Source organism: Abramis brama, assembly GCF_963993115.1.
Source record: "Abramis brama genome assembly, chromosome: 13".
NCBI lineage: Eukaryota > Metazoa > Chordata > Actinopteri > Cypriniformes > Leuciscidae > Abramis > Abramis brama.
In genome coordinates, this window is record NC_139975.1 from 5,609,748 (window position 1) to 5,629,254 (window position 19,507).

General features: G+C 36.1%; 1 protein-coding gene across 1 annotated transcript in view; it reads right to left on the reverse strand.

Moving 5' to 3' along the window:
• spock1 (SPARC (osteonectin), cwcv and kazal like domains proteoglycan 1) overlaps positions 1-19,507 on the reverse strand; it is a 242,627-nt gene that overhangs the window by 132,883 nt on the left and 90,237 nt on the right. The gene's annotated exons all lie outside the window — the stretch shown is intronic.

A 19,507-nucleotide genomic window follows, 5' to 3' on the forward strand; every position in this document is an offset into this window, starting at 1 on the left:
GTATCAAAGCAGCTTCACAGTATTAAAATAAAATAATACAACAAAGTTTGTTTCTAGTGGAATTTATTGATTGATAGAATAAAATTAAATATCCCCAAAATATCCCCAACTGAGCAAGCCAAAGGCAACAGTGGCAAGGAACCGAAAAAACTCCATCAAGCGGCCTAATGGTGTCCTAAAACTCCATCAGGTGACCTAATGGAGAAAAAAAAAACCTTGGGAGAACCCAGGCTCAGTCGGGGGCCAGTTCTCCTCTGGCATTTATGAACTAGAGGCCGGATTGTAGTTTGAAACTGTGAGATTAACAATATTATATGAATGCCTGGCTGAAAAGATGCGTCTTTAATCTAGTTTTAAACTGGGAGAGTGAGTCCGAGCAACGAACAGTATCAGGAAGGCTATTCCAGAGTTTTGGAGCCAAATGTGAAAATGCTCTCCCTCCTTTGGTTGATCTGGATATCCTAGGTATGACCAAAAGCCTTGAATTTATTGATCTTAAAGAGCGCGATGGATTATAGGGTGATAGAAGATCCGTTAAATAGACTGGAGCTAAGCCGTTTAGGGCTTTATAAGTCAGTAGCAATACCTTATAATTAATACGGAACTTTATAGGTAGCCAATGTAGTGATGATAAAATCGGTGTTATATGATCATATTTTCTTGATCTAGTAAGAACTCTAGCGGCTGCATTTTGGACTAACTGTAGCTTGTTTATTGAGGATGCAGGACAACCGGCTAATAAAGCATTACAGTAATCTAGTCTCGAGGTCATGAATGCATGAACTAACTTTTCTGCATCAGAAACTGATAGCATATTACGTAGCTTAGCAATGTTTCTAAGGTGGAAAAAGGCTGTTTTTGTAACATACGAAATATGATTTTCAAAAGACAGGTTACAATCGAGTATAACACCCAGGTCTTTTACTGTAGAGGATAAAGTAACAGGACATCCTACGATGTCAAAGTTGTATTGTGAGAGGTTCTGTGGGCGGTTTTTTGAACCGATAAATATTACCTCTGTCTTGTCTGGATTTAATAAAAGAAAATTACGCGTCATCCAATCTTTTATATCTTTAACACACTCTGTCAATTTGGATAATTTAGCGTTTTCATCCGGCCGTGATGAAATATATATCTGAGTGTCATCAGCATAACAATGGAAACTAATTCCATGTTTCCTTATAATATTTCCAAGTGGCAGCATATATATTGAGAATAACAGAGGGCCCAACACAGATCCCTGCGGCACTCCATAGTTTACTGGAATTATAATCGATTTTTCTCCATTTAAATAGACAAAATGGTAGCGGTCTGATAAGTATGATCTAAACCAGCTTAATGCTTGTCCCTGAACACCAGTATAATTTTGTAGTCGATCTAAGAGTATTGTATGATCTATAGTATCGAACGCAGCACTTAGATCAAGTAAAACTAGTATTGAGATGCAGCCTTGGTCAGAAGCTAAGAGTAAATCATTTGTGATTTTAACGAGCGCAGTTTCAGTGCTATGATGCGGCCTGAATCCTGACTGAAACTTTTCATAGATATCATTTTCTTGCAAGAAAGAGCCCAGTTGAGTGGACACAACTTTTTCTAGTAATTTAGACATAAAAGGTAGATTTGAAATGGGTCTATAATTTGCTAGATTATGCGGGTCTAATTGTGGTTTCTTAATGAGAGGTTTTATCACTGCCAGTTTAAATGTTCTTGGAACATGACCTAAAGATAAAGACGAGTTAATAATATTGAGGAGAGGCTCTTCCACTACAGGTAACACTTCCTTCAGTAGTTTAGTTGGTATAGGATCTAATAAACATGTTGTTGTTTTAGATGAAGTGATAAGTTTATTTAACTCTTTTTGTTCTATAGTTGTAAAGCACTGTAATTGTTCTTGCGGGGGGGAAATTGAGGCTGAATTATAAGGTGCGATTGAGGATTGAACGTTTACAATTGTGGTTCTGATGTTTTCTATTTTCTCAGTGAAGAAGTTCATGAAATCATTACTACTAAACTGTAACGGGATATTTTGTTCGGGTGACGTCTGTTTATTTGTTAGTCTAGCCACGGTGTTAAATAAAAACCTAGGATTGTTTTGGTTGTTTTCTATTAGTTTGCGGAGGTGCTCAGCCCTGGCCGCTTTTAGGGCCTTTTTATAACGTGACATACTGTCTTTCCACGCGATTCTAAAGACCTCTAAATTAGTTTGTTTCCATTTACGCTCTAAATTACGGGTTTCTCTCTTTAGAACATGCATAGTATTATTGTACCATGGTGCTTTAATTTTCTCTGTGACCTTTTTTAATCTAACGGGTGCAACAACATCCAATGTTCTAGAGAGAATGGTGCTCATAGTGCTAGTTAGTTCTTCTAGTTCATCTGTTTGTTTGGGTTCAGGCAGCAGCTGAGACAGATCAGACAAGCAACTCGAGAAATTATCTATGGTGGATGGAAGGATTGTTCTGCCTGGTCGAAAACGCAGCGCCGCATGACATATTACAGCAGTACGTAATATGCAAGTTACCAAGTAATGGTCAGTGACATCATCACTTTGTGGAATGATATCTATATCGGTTGGATCGGTTCCATATGATATAATTAAATCGAGTGTGTGATTAAGACGATGAGTTGGTCCGGTGACGTTTTGTTTGACCCCAAAGGAATTTAATAAATCTATAAACGCAGCCCCTAACGCATCATTTGGATTATCTACGTGTATGTTAAAATCTCCAACAATTAATGCTTTATCTACATTGACCAATAGATCTGAGAGAAAATCTGCAAACTCTTTTAGGAAATCAGCGTAAGGCCCAGGCGGTCTATATACGGTAGCCAAGGCTAGAGATAATATGGATTTTTTTCTAACATCTAAGAGCGTAACATTTAGTACAAGTATTTCAAACGAAATAAACTTATAACCCGTTTTCTAACCCGTTTTCTAACATTAGCCTAACTTTGTCTGTTTTATTTATTTTTTAATAAATCATATCATTAGATGCGTATACATCATCAGATTTGAGATGAACTGCGGTGCAAGTGCGTGCCAAACCGTGGGTGGAGAACGGTACGGTTCAATTTTTACAGAGAACCATTACACCCCTAGCAATATAGTAAGTGAACTTACTGTTAATAATTAACTAAAAATTTCATTAAAAAACATTTTGATACTTAAAATGAACTGACACAAAATAAAGTATTTAATTTAATTTTAATTTAATTTAATTTGATCAACTAAAATAACTCAAACTAAAATGTAAAAAAAAAAACTATGTAGATTAAAAAAAATGACAAAAACAACTAATTTTCTAAAACTTTAAAATTTAAATGAAAACAAAAAAATTATGTATTTTTATGTGAACTGTAATAGTATCAATGACAGTAAAAAAAATTTACAGTCTTTTCCCGTTAAAATTACGGGAAATCAGTTTTACTGTGCGGTAATGCCTTAATAGCTGAACATCCGTAGCTGAAAGCCTGAGAGCAAAGCTGACAGCAGGAGATGTACGGGAATGCTAACGGATTGCTTTCTCCAGGTATTACATTACTCAAGGTGAATCCCCTCAAACACTCTTACTGGCAGGAGTGAAAGCCAAAGGATTGTGGGGAATGCAGTAATGAGAGGCCTAGAGGTTAACAACTCAGACACATGAGATTTCTAAAAGCGTACACACAGTCTCTCTCTGTCTCTGTTTCTCTTCTGGTGTTGTCTCAGAACAAAGCCCAAGGCTCTCTCCTGCTGAAGCATATCAAAAAACGGAGAGAGAGGTTCAAACTGTACAAGCAGCTGCCAGCGGCACCATCTGATGCGTAAACTTTACAGCATCATCAGAGAGAACATAACGGCATGTGTAAAGTTTACAAGTCCCGCCGGAGCACAAAAACCAGGACGAGAGAGTGATCAAACGTGCTTAATGCCACCAACGGGGCCTGTGTTTATAAGGGATGTGCAGTTTTGTCATTTTGACTACTCAAGTACATGACAGGTAAATAAAGCGAGTGCTCAGGGGTTTTGGGAGGACGAAGCGAGATCCATCTGTGCGTTTTTTAAATTGTTGGTCTATGCAAACACAAATCAAACAGACATCTTTTGGCTCTAGCAGGGCGTCCTTCTGGTTTTTAGCGCTTCGCAGCGCAAGTGTTGCATGTCCAGTTAAAAATAGTTTAAAACATGCCTCAAGATGCTGCGCTGCACTGAATTTAACAGCTTGTAAAATTTTGGAACAGTTTATTGAACCTTTAGACAAAAAAAAAAAAAAAAGTCTGCATGTGTTTTTTGTTGAGGATCATATTTGATACATCATGCTTTTATGGCTTTTCACCAAAGTTTAGACCATGTTGATCACTTAGAAAGTTGCTTATCAAATATGATACAGTAGGCTTCATAGAGTTATTGCAAAAACACGTCTAATCACATTAATGTTTCCATAATACAACTGTAATAAATCATATTAATAAAAGTGAGGCCTAACTTTAGTGCATCTGTGTGTTGAATTTGAACACAATCACTGCTGTGTGTTTGTGTGTGTTTCAGAGAAAGACGTGCTTACTGAGAGAGAATCGAAGTGTTTGTTTGTGTATCAAGCTTGTTTCTTTACTTGTCTGGCCAATGCACTTTCTTCTAGCAAAAATTAAATTTGAGAAAAATAATTCAATACAGCCAAAGACAGTGTGATTAAACAATTTGTTGCTTTGTGTTCATGACAAATGATCTAGAAAAGCTCAAACTATGAAAACTGAAGCTTCTGTGAGCAATTGCAACAAATGAAAGCACTGTGACCGGCAATTTAATTCAATCAATAAACCACTAAATGATCACTAAACCAAAATAACTTTTGAAACAAACACACATGAGAGGATGAGATGGATGTGTGTGGTTTCTACAGTAACCGGATATGGCAGATGCACATCTAAAAACTCATTCATTAAGCAGAGGAAATCATCCATGTCTCTACAAACATCATCAACATACTGTGAACTCGCTTAATCTGTTGATAAATACACAAAACAAGTAATCAATTCTCCTCCATAATTACAATGATCAGCTCATCAAATGTAGATTTTTCTTGATTACATCTGTAAATGTTTGTCATATTGCTGTCCAGTGTTATTATTATTACTATTATAGTATTTCTTTTTTAATTAGATTTATTTATTTTTATTCATTCTATTTAGCTTTAATTTACTTTGTATTTCCATTTTGATATTTTACTTCTTCAACTTAAAACATATTTAGTTCATTAAGTTTTTTTCAAATGCAAGTGTTTTATCTAATGTTTACTTTTTATTTTATTTCAGCTTTATTTAACTTTTTTTATTTAAAAATGAACATTTAAAATAAATGTTTTATAGTTTTAGTTTTGCTGTCCAGTGTTATTATTATTATAGTATTTTTTTTTTAAATTAGATTTATTTATTTTTATTCATTCTATTTAGCTTTAATTTGCTTTTTATTTCCATTTTGGTATTTTACTTCTTCAACTTAAAACATATTTATTTCATTTAGTTGCCAAGGCAACATTTCTTATTTTCAAAAAGTTTAATTTTTTTTTTTTTTCAAATGCAAGTGTTTCATCTAATGTTTACTTTTTATTTTATTTCAGCTTTATTTAACTTTAAAATAAAAATTAACATTTAAAATAAACGTTTTATAGTTTTAGTTAACAACAACACTGCATCTCATGTAACTGAACAATCACAAAATGTAATTAGCTGTTTGTACTATCTTAAAAATAAAGGTTCTTTAATGGCATCGATGTTTCCCTTTTGGAATCATTATTTTCAAGAGTGTAAAAAGTCCAGAAAAAATTACTGACATGAAACCATCACCCTGAATAAAACGAATCCAGTCCGAATACGGCTTACGATCCCAACTCTTCAGCCCAAAAAAGCACATGAGACTGAAACAGAGAGAGCAGAAGTTTGCAACCAAACAAACACAGTAACGCGCAGCTGACGCCACACACCGCACCTGCTGCACACTCGATTTCTCATATCCAAACACAGCTTGATGGGGTGTGTGCCGATAACACGAGGTGAGTTCACCTTCTGTACAGACGACTACCTGATTCTATCACAGATACAGAGCCTGTCCTCAACAACACGAGAGTGTTTCCAGCTCCTCCACACTCTGAACGAGTGTGTGTGTGTGTGTTATCTGACACATGTCATTCCCATGAGCCCCAGGCCCACTTCAGAGTGGAAATAAATCAATGTGTTCGTTTAGTTTTAACACGGGCCGAATGTTTCCCTCAGACTCCTATGGGATTGGAGAAGCCGGAGAGGGTTTATCCCTGACGTACTCCGGAAGAGAGAAACTTGAGTAATGTTTCCTCACGTCTGAGGACTCGCAGGATTGTGTTTCATCCCTCCATCAGTAAAAGACACATTCATACTCGCTCTGAGACGTACTTTGAAACCACATAAACTCCATAAACAGTGGAAAGTATGTGATGAGATTCCTGTTTGTGAGAGGAAGGTTTTTCTGACTGGTGTTGAAGAAATATAAAATATTTTGTGCATTACATTACACTGTAAGAGTCATTAGGGTGTGTTTTACAAGAAAATACTATTTCAGTCTTTTCTACTTCAAAACTTTCACTTAAACTCTTTCCCCACCAGCATTTTTTAAAAAAGTTGCCAGACAGCGGCAACATTTTTTAACATTTCCACAAAATTACATGGCCCCGCAGAATATTTAGTTCATGCAATATATCAAAAGAAAGAACAGACCCTCTGCTTTATAAAAAAAAATAAAAATAAATAAATAAATAAAACCTTCAAGCTTCATTGCATCTTCATCTTTTTTTATCAACCTAAAAAATCTATATTTTGAGCAAAAAGCTGAGAAAAACGTGTTTTTGTCGAAGACTACATCCAGATGGGATTCAGAATGATGATCAAAACAGATGGAGTAGATCGAGTCCATCAACAACCCTAAAGCTTCACAGTCCTGTAGCTCGTCCTGGGTCGATATTTCTTTCAGCAACATTAGGCAGTTTTGATTTACATGCTGTTTAACCCTCTGGGGTCTGGGCTGTTTTTGGGGCCCTTGAGATGTTCTGACATGCCCTGACATTTGTGCTTTTTTCAGTTGCTTATAAACATATTAATGGCAAAGGTGTAAATTCACTCTATAAAGCACAAACAGGGCTACAATAATATGTGAGCCACTAGTGTTGTCAAAAGACCCGGTACTTCGGTACCAAGTCGGTACTAAAAAAAGGTAAACGTCACGGTACCAAGTTTTCTTAAGTACCGGTGGTACCGAGGACCCGTTCAAACCCGGTTCCTTGATGCGCATGCATGCACGCATGCACTGAGCGCGTGCTGTTGCGCGTCCTCTTTATTAAAGCGCTGAAACACACACACAGCGCATTGCGCGTGGCAAGCGCGCTCATAATGTAAGAGACGCCGGCGCGACCACAACATTGCCCAACATCAAATGGCAAACGTAATGCAAGCGGAACAAAACTGCTCGTTATTGTGTGGTTGAAGGACCGTTTATCAGTTTGGACCAGTGCAGCGCGAGACGATCGTGATCATGCGACACTGTTACTACACAGCGCTAAGAGATCCAGTAAAGAAAGCATTTGAATTCGCCACAGAAGTAATAACATCGCTGCGAGATCTAGTGAGAAACATTCACATTTCTCCATTATTAACGGATCAAACAGCGCTGACGTGGAAACCAGGAAGAAACATTGTGCCATGAACGAACTATCCAGTGTCCACAGATCAGCAACATTCACCATGGATTTACTGTAGTAACACTAACTGCAACCATGGAAGTTTGGCAGGAATAGTATGCATAATGCCTTCAAGTAACATTACGTAAGTTTTATTTTGACATTATGAATACAATTGATGCCCTCAAATGTTAATCTGAACTAAAATAAACCTTTGTTTATAACTACTACAATATTACATTTCATTTTTTCCAAGGAGCTGTTTTGTTTTATATGCTCCTAAGAAGAGTCAATTATAGCTCTAGAATTGCTCAAAGTAAAAAAAATCATACTTTATGATTTTAGTTTTAATAAAATTAAATCAAGGAAATTTCCCTGGCATTTCTTTCTTTTTGCTGAATCAAAAACGTACTGAACCGAACCGTGACACAAGTGTATCATATATATCGAACCAAACCGTGAATTTTGTGAACCATTACACCCCTAGTAATCATGCAAATTTCCTGCACCTGTCATAGACGTCCAAATGACGTCCAAAAAATTACCCAGTTCAAAGGTCCAATGTTGAACGTCAATATGACGTCCAAGTTGGGTCATGGTTGGACGTCCAAATAGTGGACCTAGTTTGGACGTCGGAATAGATGTCCAGAATTGGTCATGGACCGACGGACCCAATATAGACATGATCTGCACGTCTATCCGACGTCCAATGTTTAGTGGGTAGTTCCATATAAGTTCATGGATAATTTGTTGTTTTGTCGTTAGTGAAAATCAATATTGACCTTGTATTTGAAAAAGGATCCTCATACTGTATAAAAACAATACTAATTCAGACTAAGTTCATTCGCATTCGGAGATTGACTATTTTTGAAACGGTGCGAACTGCGCTCTCCATGATGACGAGGAATATCAGCAAATAACTTATTGATTTCTAGCCCTTTGGTACCGAAATTGGTACCGAGAACCGTGGATTTTCACTGGTATTGGTACCGAATACTGACATTTTGGTACCGTGACAACACTATGAGCCACGTGTATGTACATGTTTTCATTTTTGAGAGAATAATGTTTATGCATGGATATTGAAAAAACTAAAAACTAAAATTTCTGAAATAAGGCCACAAAACACATAGTAAATATGTGTCAATAAGACTTTTGACTAATGGATGTCCTCGCCTAGAATTTTTCTTCAAAATTATGTGAAAATAGTCTTGCTTTATCGTTCACATAAAACCATACATTGATTTAAATTGATGTAAAACAGGTTTTGCTTGGAAAGCCAATATGCGAGGGGGGCGTGAACGAGGAGTGGTTTACACCTGAGAAATACAATGTCCCACCCACTCTGCATAATGATGAGCCATTCACACAGGTGTGAAACTGACTGAGCCACAATGCAAGGACAAAAGATATATTTAGAAGAAGACTTATATTGACCATTTAAGATTTTGCTTACATCTATATCTTGTAAATATGTTTTGCTATTTTATTAAAAAGGTTACAATTACAACAATAATTACAATTTCAACAATATTTCAAGTGTACTCTTTCTTTGTAAAAAAAAAATGATTATAGGCCTACATTTTATCTATGTATTCATTAGTTTGAATTTAGTCAACATTGGAACAGCTAACATCTTAGTTGATGACTTATTTTTGACAAAAATAGTAATTTATATATAGAAATTGCTAAACAAAAGCTTATTTGACGTGGCAGTATATTCTACAGTAAAAACTGTACCCAAATCTAGTCAACAAGATGTTGTCTTTCATATTTCGTCTGACTGTGTAACGTTGTTTTCATGAAATATTAGGGCATATTGTTAATTTGCAGTTTAATACGTTGCTTATACAAATAGCCTACATTTTATTTCAACATATTTCAGTCAATTTTTACTCATCTCAGTATAGCAATACAGTTTGCTAAAACATCATTCATTCACACAGTTCAAGCACCTTATGTTGTGATTGCTAGCCTATATTTACTTTAAATCCAGGAAATTTGTTAATGAAAAAAATATTAAAATTAAGATACAATTGATACAAAACGAAATTCGTTTTAAAGAAAGGATTTGTACTTTATGTTTTGAGGTCTCTGTGAAAGTTTGAAAGTCTTGTAGTGCATAATGGAGAACTGTCACGTAATATTGTTTTTTGCCAGCTGTGGTAAACAGCGCGTATCTATGCCGTTCATTCATTCATAAACAGAAACCCGAGAAGGAAAAACTTACTAGTATTCCTCAGCTCGTATTCCTCATTATTCCTCACAGCGCTGCGAGACGTTGTAAACAAGTAATGATCTGAATAAACTTGTGTTTTGGTTTTCTCGAGCTGATATGGGGGCGTTCACAGGATTGCGCGGATTACCTCAGCCATTTGCGTTTGAATAGCGTGCGCTCTCCGTGGGCGGAGTCACATTACATTTGAATTAGCTCTAATGAGGTCGACTGGAATCGCTCTCTTTTAATACAGATTTCACAAGATGAGAATATTTGTTTTTTATATAAATTACTTCATTTAAAAGAAGATAATTCAAGCTTCATGCCTGTGTGTCTGTATGCCTGTTTGACTGAGTATTCACTGAGTTATTGCTCATTTTCGGACGCGTTTCAGAATGGACTTTACTGGCAGAGAGAAGGCAGAACTCGCTTCGTGTTTATTTTTCTTTATTTGGCAAAAAGCACAACACTTTGTTTTTATTGTGAGTATACACAAAAATAATACACATTTAACAGAACAAATATTCACAGTTTATGTAATATGTATGTAAAGAGAGAGATGTCAGTCGTTCTCATCTCAGCTAATTAAGTTTTAATGTGACTCCGCCCACGGAGACCGCGCTATACAAACGCAAATGTGAGGCGATCCATACAAACCTGTGAAACGCCCACATCAGCTGGATAAGGCCGGTGACACACTCAGCTGTGTGGCGTGTCCGTTTTTATTTCGGCTCCCATGTTAACAGTTTAGAGTTTGCACACTGCCTGCGTGAGACGCGCGTCTCAGGCGCGGAAAACGCGTGCATGCTAGAAATAGAACCGACGCCTATTTTTCAAGCGACACGCAAACGTCTTGGAAGCGTTTCCATGCAAAATTGAATAGGAAAATCTGTTTATATGTCATTTGACACGAATACATATTAATAAATGTCATATTGATGTTTAAAAGTGTCTAGGTTTTGACATAAATGCAAATATAAATGTAATTTTACAAAATATTATTGATTTTCAAATACTGTATTGAATGAACAGCTTTTAGCAAACTCTATTGCTATACTGAGTATATTTTTAAGTTCAATAATTTCTATATATATATATATATATATATATTGCTCTTGTATTCTTTCTTGTGGCTATAGGTGACACACCTGAATGAATGGCTCATTAACCCTCTGGGGACCACAAACGCGCCCGCGCGTTTTGCTCTTTTTTTTTTTTTAGCAATGAAAATAAACACTAAATGCTCTGTTAATTTTGATCTTTCATTTTCGTGTAATACATCAATCGATCCTGTTCAGTTTCTATTTTTTTTCTGTATACTCACAATAAAAATAAAGTGTTTTGCTTTTTGACAAATAAAGAAAAATTAACATGATGCGATTTCTGCCTTCTCTCTGTCAGTAAACTCCCATTTGAAATGCGTTCGAAAATTATCTATAACTCCGCGAAAATTCAGTCAAACAGGCAAACAGACCCACGGGCATAAAGCTTGAGATTGCATCTTTTAAATGAAGTCATTTATATAAAAAACAAATATTCTCAGCTTCTGTAATCTGTATAAAAAGAGAGCGACTCCTGTCGAGCTCATTACGACCTAATTCACAGTAATGTGACCACTCCCCGGAGAGCGCGTGCTATTCAAACGCAAATTCTGAGAACTATTTCAGAGCTGTGAAACGCCCACATCAGCTGTAAACAAAGCGCGTCGCGACTCCTCGCGAGTGAGACATTATAGCCTACCTTATGGAGAAAAGATTCCTCAGAACAGTGCTGATGAGGAGCAATATCTCCTGAAATGAGGAGCAGATTCCGCTGAGGAGTGAGGTAGGCTGTTTTCTTTTCTCACGTGTGGAATAACGTTATGGAATAACGTTAGTGTAGGCCTATGTAAACCGCAAAAAGATGAATCGCATTTCTATAATATGACTCGCCTTTCTGTGAGATGAATGAAGGGGACATATTTGTAAAGACTGTTTAGCCTAAATATGAATCGCGCGTCTGTGTGTGAAAGAATAAACTGCTTTGCTATAGCCTACTGAGATGAGTAAAAATCGACTGGAATATGTTGAAATAAAATGTATTTGTATAAGCAACGTATTAAACTGCAAAAAAAATACTATTTTTGTCAAAAATAAATTCATAGACTAAGATGTTAGATGTTCCAATGTTGGCTATATTCAAACTAATGAATACATATGATAAAATGTAGGCCTATAATCTTTTTTTTTTTTTTTTTTTACAAAGAAAGAGTACACTTGAAATATTGTTGAAATTGTAATTATTGTTGTAATTGTAACATTTTTAATAAAATAGCAAAACATATTTACAAGAGAGATGTAAGCGAAATCTTAAATGGTCAATATAAGTCTTCTTCTAAATACATATTTTGTCCTTGCATTGTGGCTCAGTCAGTTTCACACCTGAGTGAATGGCTAATTATGCAGAGTGGGTGGGACATTCATAATCTAAGGTGTAAACTACTCCTCCCCCTCGCATATTGGCTTTCCAAGCAAAACCTGTTTTACACCATTTAAATCAATGTATTTTTTTTTTGTGAACGATAAAGCAATACTATTTTTACATCATTTTGAAGCTAGAACTCAAAGGGACAACATCCATTAGTCAAAAGTCTTGTGGACACATATTTAATATGTGTTTTGTGGTCTTAATTCAGCAACTTTCATTTTAATTTTTTCCAATAACCACGCATAAACATTATGTCAGGATGTCAGAACATCTCAAGGACCCCAAAAACAGCTTGGTCCCCAGAGGGTTAATGTTGAAGATCACATTATTTTACATATGTATGTATGTACATTATGTATCTGCCTATATGCTATTGCTTGTTTTTGAATGTTCTTCACATGTGTTTTGATCAGGAGATTCAGTACTCTTTCAGAAGATGTCTAATAGCGTCACCTACCGTATAACAGTGAAAACATGGAAAGCCTGAAAATTCCATCAATGGCGGGGAAGCGTTGTCTCATAAATGACAGAAATGTCCATCAATGGCGGGGAAAGTTAATTCAACTTGTTAATTGCCATTTTTTTGTAATTATTTGTAAAAATTTACTAGCAATTTCTAAGTAAAAATTGTTTATACACAATTCTTTTACAATACAGTATCACTTTACAATAAGCTCCCTGTTAGCTAATGCATTAACTAAAATGTTAATGTATATATTCAACTAAACCAATGAGACAAAATATCCTGGTGCCATCACTTCCCCAGGTAAATGGCGCACACGTACACGGCCATCCATGTGATGAAAACGAAAATGCGATTCATCAGACCAGATGACCTTCCTCAGCTCCAAGGTCCAGTTTCGATGCTCACGTGCCCATTGTAGGCACTTTTGACGGTGGACAGGGGTCATCAGGCACTCTGATTGGTCTGTGGCTACGGGACAGCCTTTGTTGCTCTCTCGCCCAACACCCTGTCGCCGGTCTGTGATTTGTCCCTATACTCAGACCACTGTTGTTAAAATCTCACCACTACTCATTGGGAGCAACACAAGCCTTGCCATTTCAGAGATACTCTGACCCAGTCGGCTTGCCATAACAATTTGGCCCTTGTCTCAGATCTTTATTCCTGCCCATTTCTCCTGCATCCAACACGAGAACTGATTGTTTGCTTACTGTCTAATCTACCCAGACCTTAACATGTGGCCTTGTTAGGAGACGATCAACGACGATATTCACTTCACCCATGACTGGTCATAATGTTTTGGCTCATCAGTGTATAAATAAATGCTGAAGTTAACATTAACTAAGATTAATAAATGCTTTACAGTTGTTTTTCATTGTTAATTCATGATAATTAATGTAGTTAACTAATGTTTACAAATGTAACCTTACTGTAAACAGTTGGACAATACAGATTATTGACAAACTACTGTACAATAACAGTTTAGATAATTGTGTTGCCTTTTTTCAGTTGCTTAACCTGACATTTAATGCAACAATGTGACAGTTACAATTGTGCTTAATAATATCATATTTGCATACTACTGTCTCGATTGAAGCTGTAAATGTGTCAAAGAACTGCAAGAAGTTCACAAACTTTGTCAAATCCAATTCTCGGGAATGTCATTGAAGCTGTCTGAAACACATTCGCCTGATATAAACCTGTGAACACTGAAATTATGCAGTCGCTTGCTCACCTCTGTGTTATAGGGCTCATTTCATGTGAAACTTGAATGGCAAAACTAACAAACAAAAACTACATTAACAAGAAACAGAAAGCCTGACAAGAGCACAAGCACGAATGCCATACTAAACCTGCTGTAGGACACATCAATAATAATCAAGAGAAACACAAGGGGTATTTATACTCAAAACTAATGAGTTCAACAAGAAACGACCGGAGACGATCAATGAACACAGACAAGAACATTAGAACGGATCAAAATAAAAGACAAACTAATATTTCAAAAGAAATGACCATGAACATGAAACAGGAAAACAAGACAAGAGCAACAAAAATAAAATTTCAGCCAATTTAAATGTACAATGTCTGTCAGTAAAGCACTGTTTACGTGGATCAAACTACATCAGTAATGCATAACTAGAAACTCTTCCTCCAAGAAAACAAACCAGTCCAGCTTCACAAAGACAATATAAACACTTTCCAAATCAAATAACACATCCGTCCTGAAGATTTCATATGCTTTAGCAAAAACACGCAGCAGATTTCAGCTCTTAAGCCCTCCGGCCCTCTCGTCTATTACAAGAGTATTTACCGCAAACATGTTTCTCGTTCTCCATCACAAGAGAGACGAGTTCAAATATTGTCTGTGGTAATTGACAACATGAAAGGAAGCAGAGAATAAAAAGAAAGTAAAGCAGTGTGGATTAAATGAAGTGTCATGACGAACCCATTACATCATCAGACATTCAGAGATAAACCTGCAGTTTCTGCAAACGAGTGAACATGTCGAACGAGTGTAAATCTTCCTCTGTGAAATCAAGGTCAAACTCAGACTGAGCAAAGAAGATATTAATCTATATTTATATTTGCTTTTTAGGATGGATCTTGTTAAATAATTACTTAATTACTGTGAGATTAAAGTGAGATCAGAAACCAGAGCCGACCACACTCATCTCTCAGGGCCTTTTTACACATGCGTTTTTACTGATCAGATAGCTGTCCAATTTGTTAAAACTGTCCCATTTACACTTGTCCACGAACTGCATTTTATTTATTATCAGCTAATTTCAAGATCAAAGACTGCAACTGAACAGAGAGCGGCAACAGCAATGTTAAGATCATTTACTCTCATTCATTTTAAGACTCTCATTTCACGAAGATGATTGTGTGTTGAGCTTCAGAATGTGACGTCAAACTTTCATTTTCATTTGTGGCAGTTTGCACATCTGTGTGGCTCAAAAGAAATGTTCACCAAGGCTACATTTATTGGATTAAAAAATACAGTAAAACAGTGATATTGTAAAATATCATTAGAATTTAAAATTGTATTTATTTATTATTTTTATTCAGCAAAAATGCATTCAATTGTTCAAAGTAAGAGTAAAGATTTCTATATCAAATAAATGCTGTCCTTTTGAACTTTCTATTCATCAAAAAAGTCTGAAAAAAATGTATCACAATTTCTACAAAAATATGAAGCAGCCCAACTATTTTCAACATGACAATCAGATATGTTTCTTGAGCAGCAAATCAGCATAATTATGGCTTGTTTCCACTGAGCGATACGGTACAGTACAGTTCGGTACAGAACGCAATTTTTGCCATTTCCATTGTCAGAAGTTTTGAATGCTACCCTAATTCCGCACCGTACCACTTTTTTGGGACATCTCTGGTCCTAAAGGGTGGAGCTAGACTCACTGCAGAGTGTTGATTGGTTGACAGAGAATCGTCACTTGCGCGTGCTACAAGGGGAATGACAACACAAGGCGCCAATTTTTAATATACAGTTGAAACACAATACCGTTTCTTCTTATAACAAACAGGCACATTCCAAAAAGCAAGAACAAGATCTGCTTTATGTCCTCCATTGTTGTTTACTGCTTCACTTTCTTCTTCGTGTGAAAATGACACCGATTGCTTCTTTCCGGCATATACCATGTCTATCAAGTAAGGGTGCTGTTGGCAGTGGAAACACAAGCCAGATCAGGGTTTACCGTCTCAAATCGTACTGTACTGTCCTGTACCGCTCTGTGAAATGAGGCATTAGAATGAATCATGTGACACTGACGACTGGAGGAATGATGCTGAAAATTCAGCTTTGATCACAGGAATAAATTACATTTTAAAATTAGGGGTGTGCACGAATATTTGAATTTTCGAATATTCGATCTGTAATTATTATTCGAAAAATAAAATACTATTCGAATTTTACTACGTTGCTTTGCTGGACGTAAATGCAGTGTATACATGTGGATCCCAAGCACTAACTCACAGTTATAAGTAAATGCACTGGGTGGCGCTGTGGAGCGTGTTAACAAGTTGTTTGTATTTGATCACATAATGTTGTCATCTGCCTCGTGAAGTTTGGAATTACTTGAAAATGATGAAAATGATCTTACTAAATGGAATTACTTTTGATCAAATAAATGAATGAATCTGAGTTATAATATCATCACCACAATGAGAAATCACATGAAATCCAAACAGTAGTCGACTGAGGAAAGACAGCATTCACGACTGCAGGCAAGCGCTGTATCCCGAGTGAGCCGAGATGACAACTTATCTGATAGCAAAATGATTTTGAGACATATGCAACCTTTAAGTTTCGTTGAGGGAGACAGGTTTAAGAACAGAAAACGCAAAGTTCTGTTAGAAACTTCGCTTAGCACACGGTTATGTGTCTCTGCAATGTCCGTCAGCGCAGCGCGTTCTCACTCGAGCATGTGGATATTATTGTTTTTCTCAACATAAACGTGAAACAATATAAACACGATAATCATACGATGACTCGAGTCTACATGTACGATATCTGGGGCAGTCTGATTTATTAGCCTTTTTTTTTTGTGCTGCTTGAGCAAATGCTTTTGTTCTTTTTATTTTTTGTTTACATATATTGTTTCATGTTTTCAACTAAAAGAAAACTTGACATATATCATAAGATTGTTGTGTATATTGCCTAATCGTAAGCTTGTTTAGAAATGGTGACAAAAACTTTAAAAAAAAACTTATTTTTCGTTAAACATATTTTAACGTATCATTAAACGTTTTTTATGAGCCCGAATATTTGAATGCAATATTTTTGACAAATATTTTGAAAAATATATTTTTTAAATATATTCATATAGATAACAGTCATTTTAAATTGACCCTGCTGACAGTCTTGTCAATGGAAAATACATTTCTGCTTCTTTTGCAGTGAATTTTGAGTCAATATTGTGTAACTTAAATGCAATCATTTACTCACCCACGTCAATCCAAACACATTGACTTTCTGCAGGAATACAAGATACAAATGCAAGCAAACAGTGACAAGTGAAGGTAAGAGAGTAAATATTGACAGAATATTAATTTTAGATGAACTAACCCAGTAAGTTAATGTATGCAAATGTGTGTACATTATATTTGTCATTATAAAACTGCATTATTTATATATCTGCAATATAGCGACACATTTTGGCATAATCCACTATAAATCTCACACTGGTGAACCTTTAAAACTATCACTCTTTCTCCGATATCCATCTCTCCCCGTCTACTTTCTCACTGACGTATTTAATATTCATACGAAGTGACAGATATCCTCTGGTCCCTGCACTCTTTATCGAATGGTTTCACCTGTGCACGGGAGCAAAGTTAGTCACCTGGGCGTTTCAAGGCCGTGCAAATAATTTATGGTGATAAATGTCTGTCCGAAGAGCAACGCTGCAGCGTTCACTCTCTTTTCTCCTGCTTTGATCGACTGAGGTAAATCATTTGTGCCCACAGCTCTGAGGACTGGGCATCCACACGGATAACTGTGTGCGTGTGAGTAAATGTGTGTCAGAGCCATAAATTGGCAGGACAGAAATAGCCCCTCTATACAAGCCCACTACAAAAGGACACAGGAAAACAGCACAGCAAGCAATTACAAAGACGCGCAACAAACACACACACACACACACACACACACACATTCATCTATCTCTGGGGAGTTTGATAAGAGAAGTCTGTCTCAGCACATTTTGCTCTCTCTTCTCTCTGTAAGTCTACAGCTCTTGTTTTAAATAAATATAAAAGACAGAGCTGCAGTCTGAATGGGTGCATCATGAATGTATACAGTCTTGGGGAGTAATTAAAGGAATGTTACAAAAGCTTTGGGGTTTTTGACGAGTAGCTCTGTCGCAAATCATTTGATCGTGATTATTTGATCTAATCGAAAGTATTTGAGATAACCGTGATAAGTATACAAAGACCGTCAAAGGTCTTCCTCCATGAAGATTTGTGGGTTTAATAAAAAAATATTATAAAATATTATGTAATATTATAAAACTACATAATTGTATTGAATTGCATTAAATTGTATCAATTCATTCGACATAAGTACACTAGCATGTACATATTACTGTTCTGCTGTATCTTTGATAAAATTTGATAAATTCTCTGATAAATTCTTAAAGAAAGGATTCATTAAAAGAACTGATTACCAATTCACAAGCAATGATTCCTTAAAAGAAATGATTAATTTTTTGCTGATATGTCCAGGTTAAATATAATTCCATTACAAATTAGAGTGATTTTAGTTTTATTACTTTGTTTGATGCTGTCACTCTCAGTGAGATCCTAATATGATTGTCAAACTTAAAGGGATACTTCACCTCTGGAAAGATGAATGTGTATTTAAAATGGGTTATTTATGTAGAAGAAATGTGAAATTATTTTTGAATTTGGAGCCTTCTAGACTGAGAAAAGCCAGAAAATGTATTTTTGGCTTACGAGGATTCAGGGCTCGCAAAATTTCAAAATCGCTGGTAGCCCTTCGGGCAGGCACTCTTCAGATTTTGGTAGCCCGAAATTAATTTTACTAGCCCATATAAAAAGACTACAATTTTTAATGTAGAATATTGGTTAGGAGTCAAAACAATGAATCAAAAACTTTTTCAAAACACAAATATCAACAAATATGCATCTGGTTCTAACTGAACTGAAATTTGTGTGACCAGTATGGAACATGAATCAGTCATGTCTGTGGCTCAGCCCCCAATGAGGGTATGATAAAAAATAAGTAACTCTTTAGTTTAGGGTCTAATACTCACTATTAACTTGTTTCATTAATATGCAGATGGCAGGGTTTTTTCATCACTGAGGTCCCGAATGTGAGATATGCTAGTCAGGGGGGTCGGGGGCACCCCCGAGAAATTTTTTATTTCTCTGATCTACATATGTGCATTTTAAGATGTTTTGAAGGCCAAAAAAAAAAGGATAACAATAGCTTTAAAACCATGTAAGTGGGCAGCTGATTATTTTTATCTCCTCATCAGCATCACACTCCTATTCTCTTTGTTTTTATCTTGCTCTGTCTCTTCCCCTCCTAAAGCTGAGCTTTGACTGATATAGGCTTTTCATTTTTGTCTGTCAGTGAAGTAAACAAAGGGTCAACTGATTGATTTATGAATCATTTTCTCAGATGCATTAATTTAC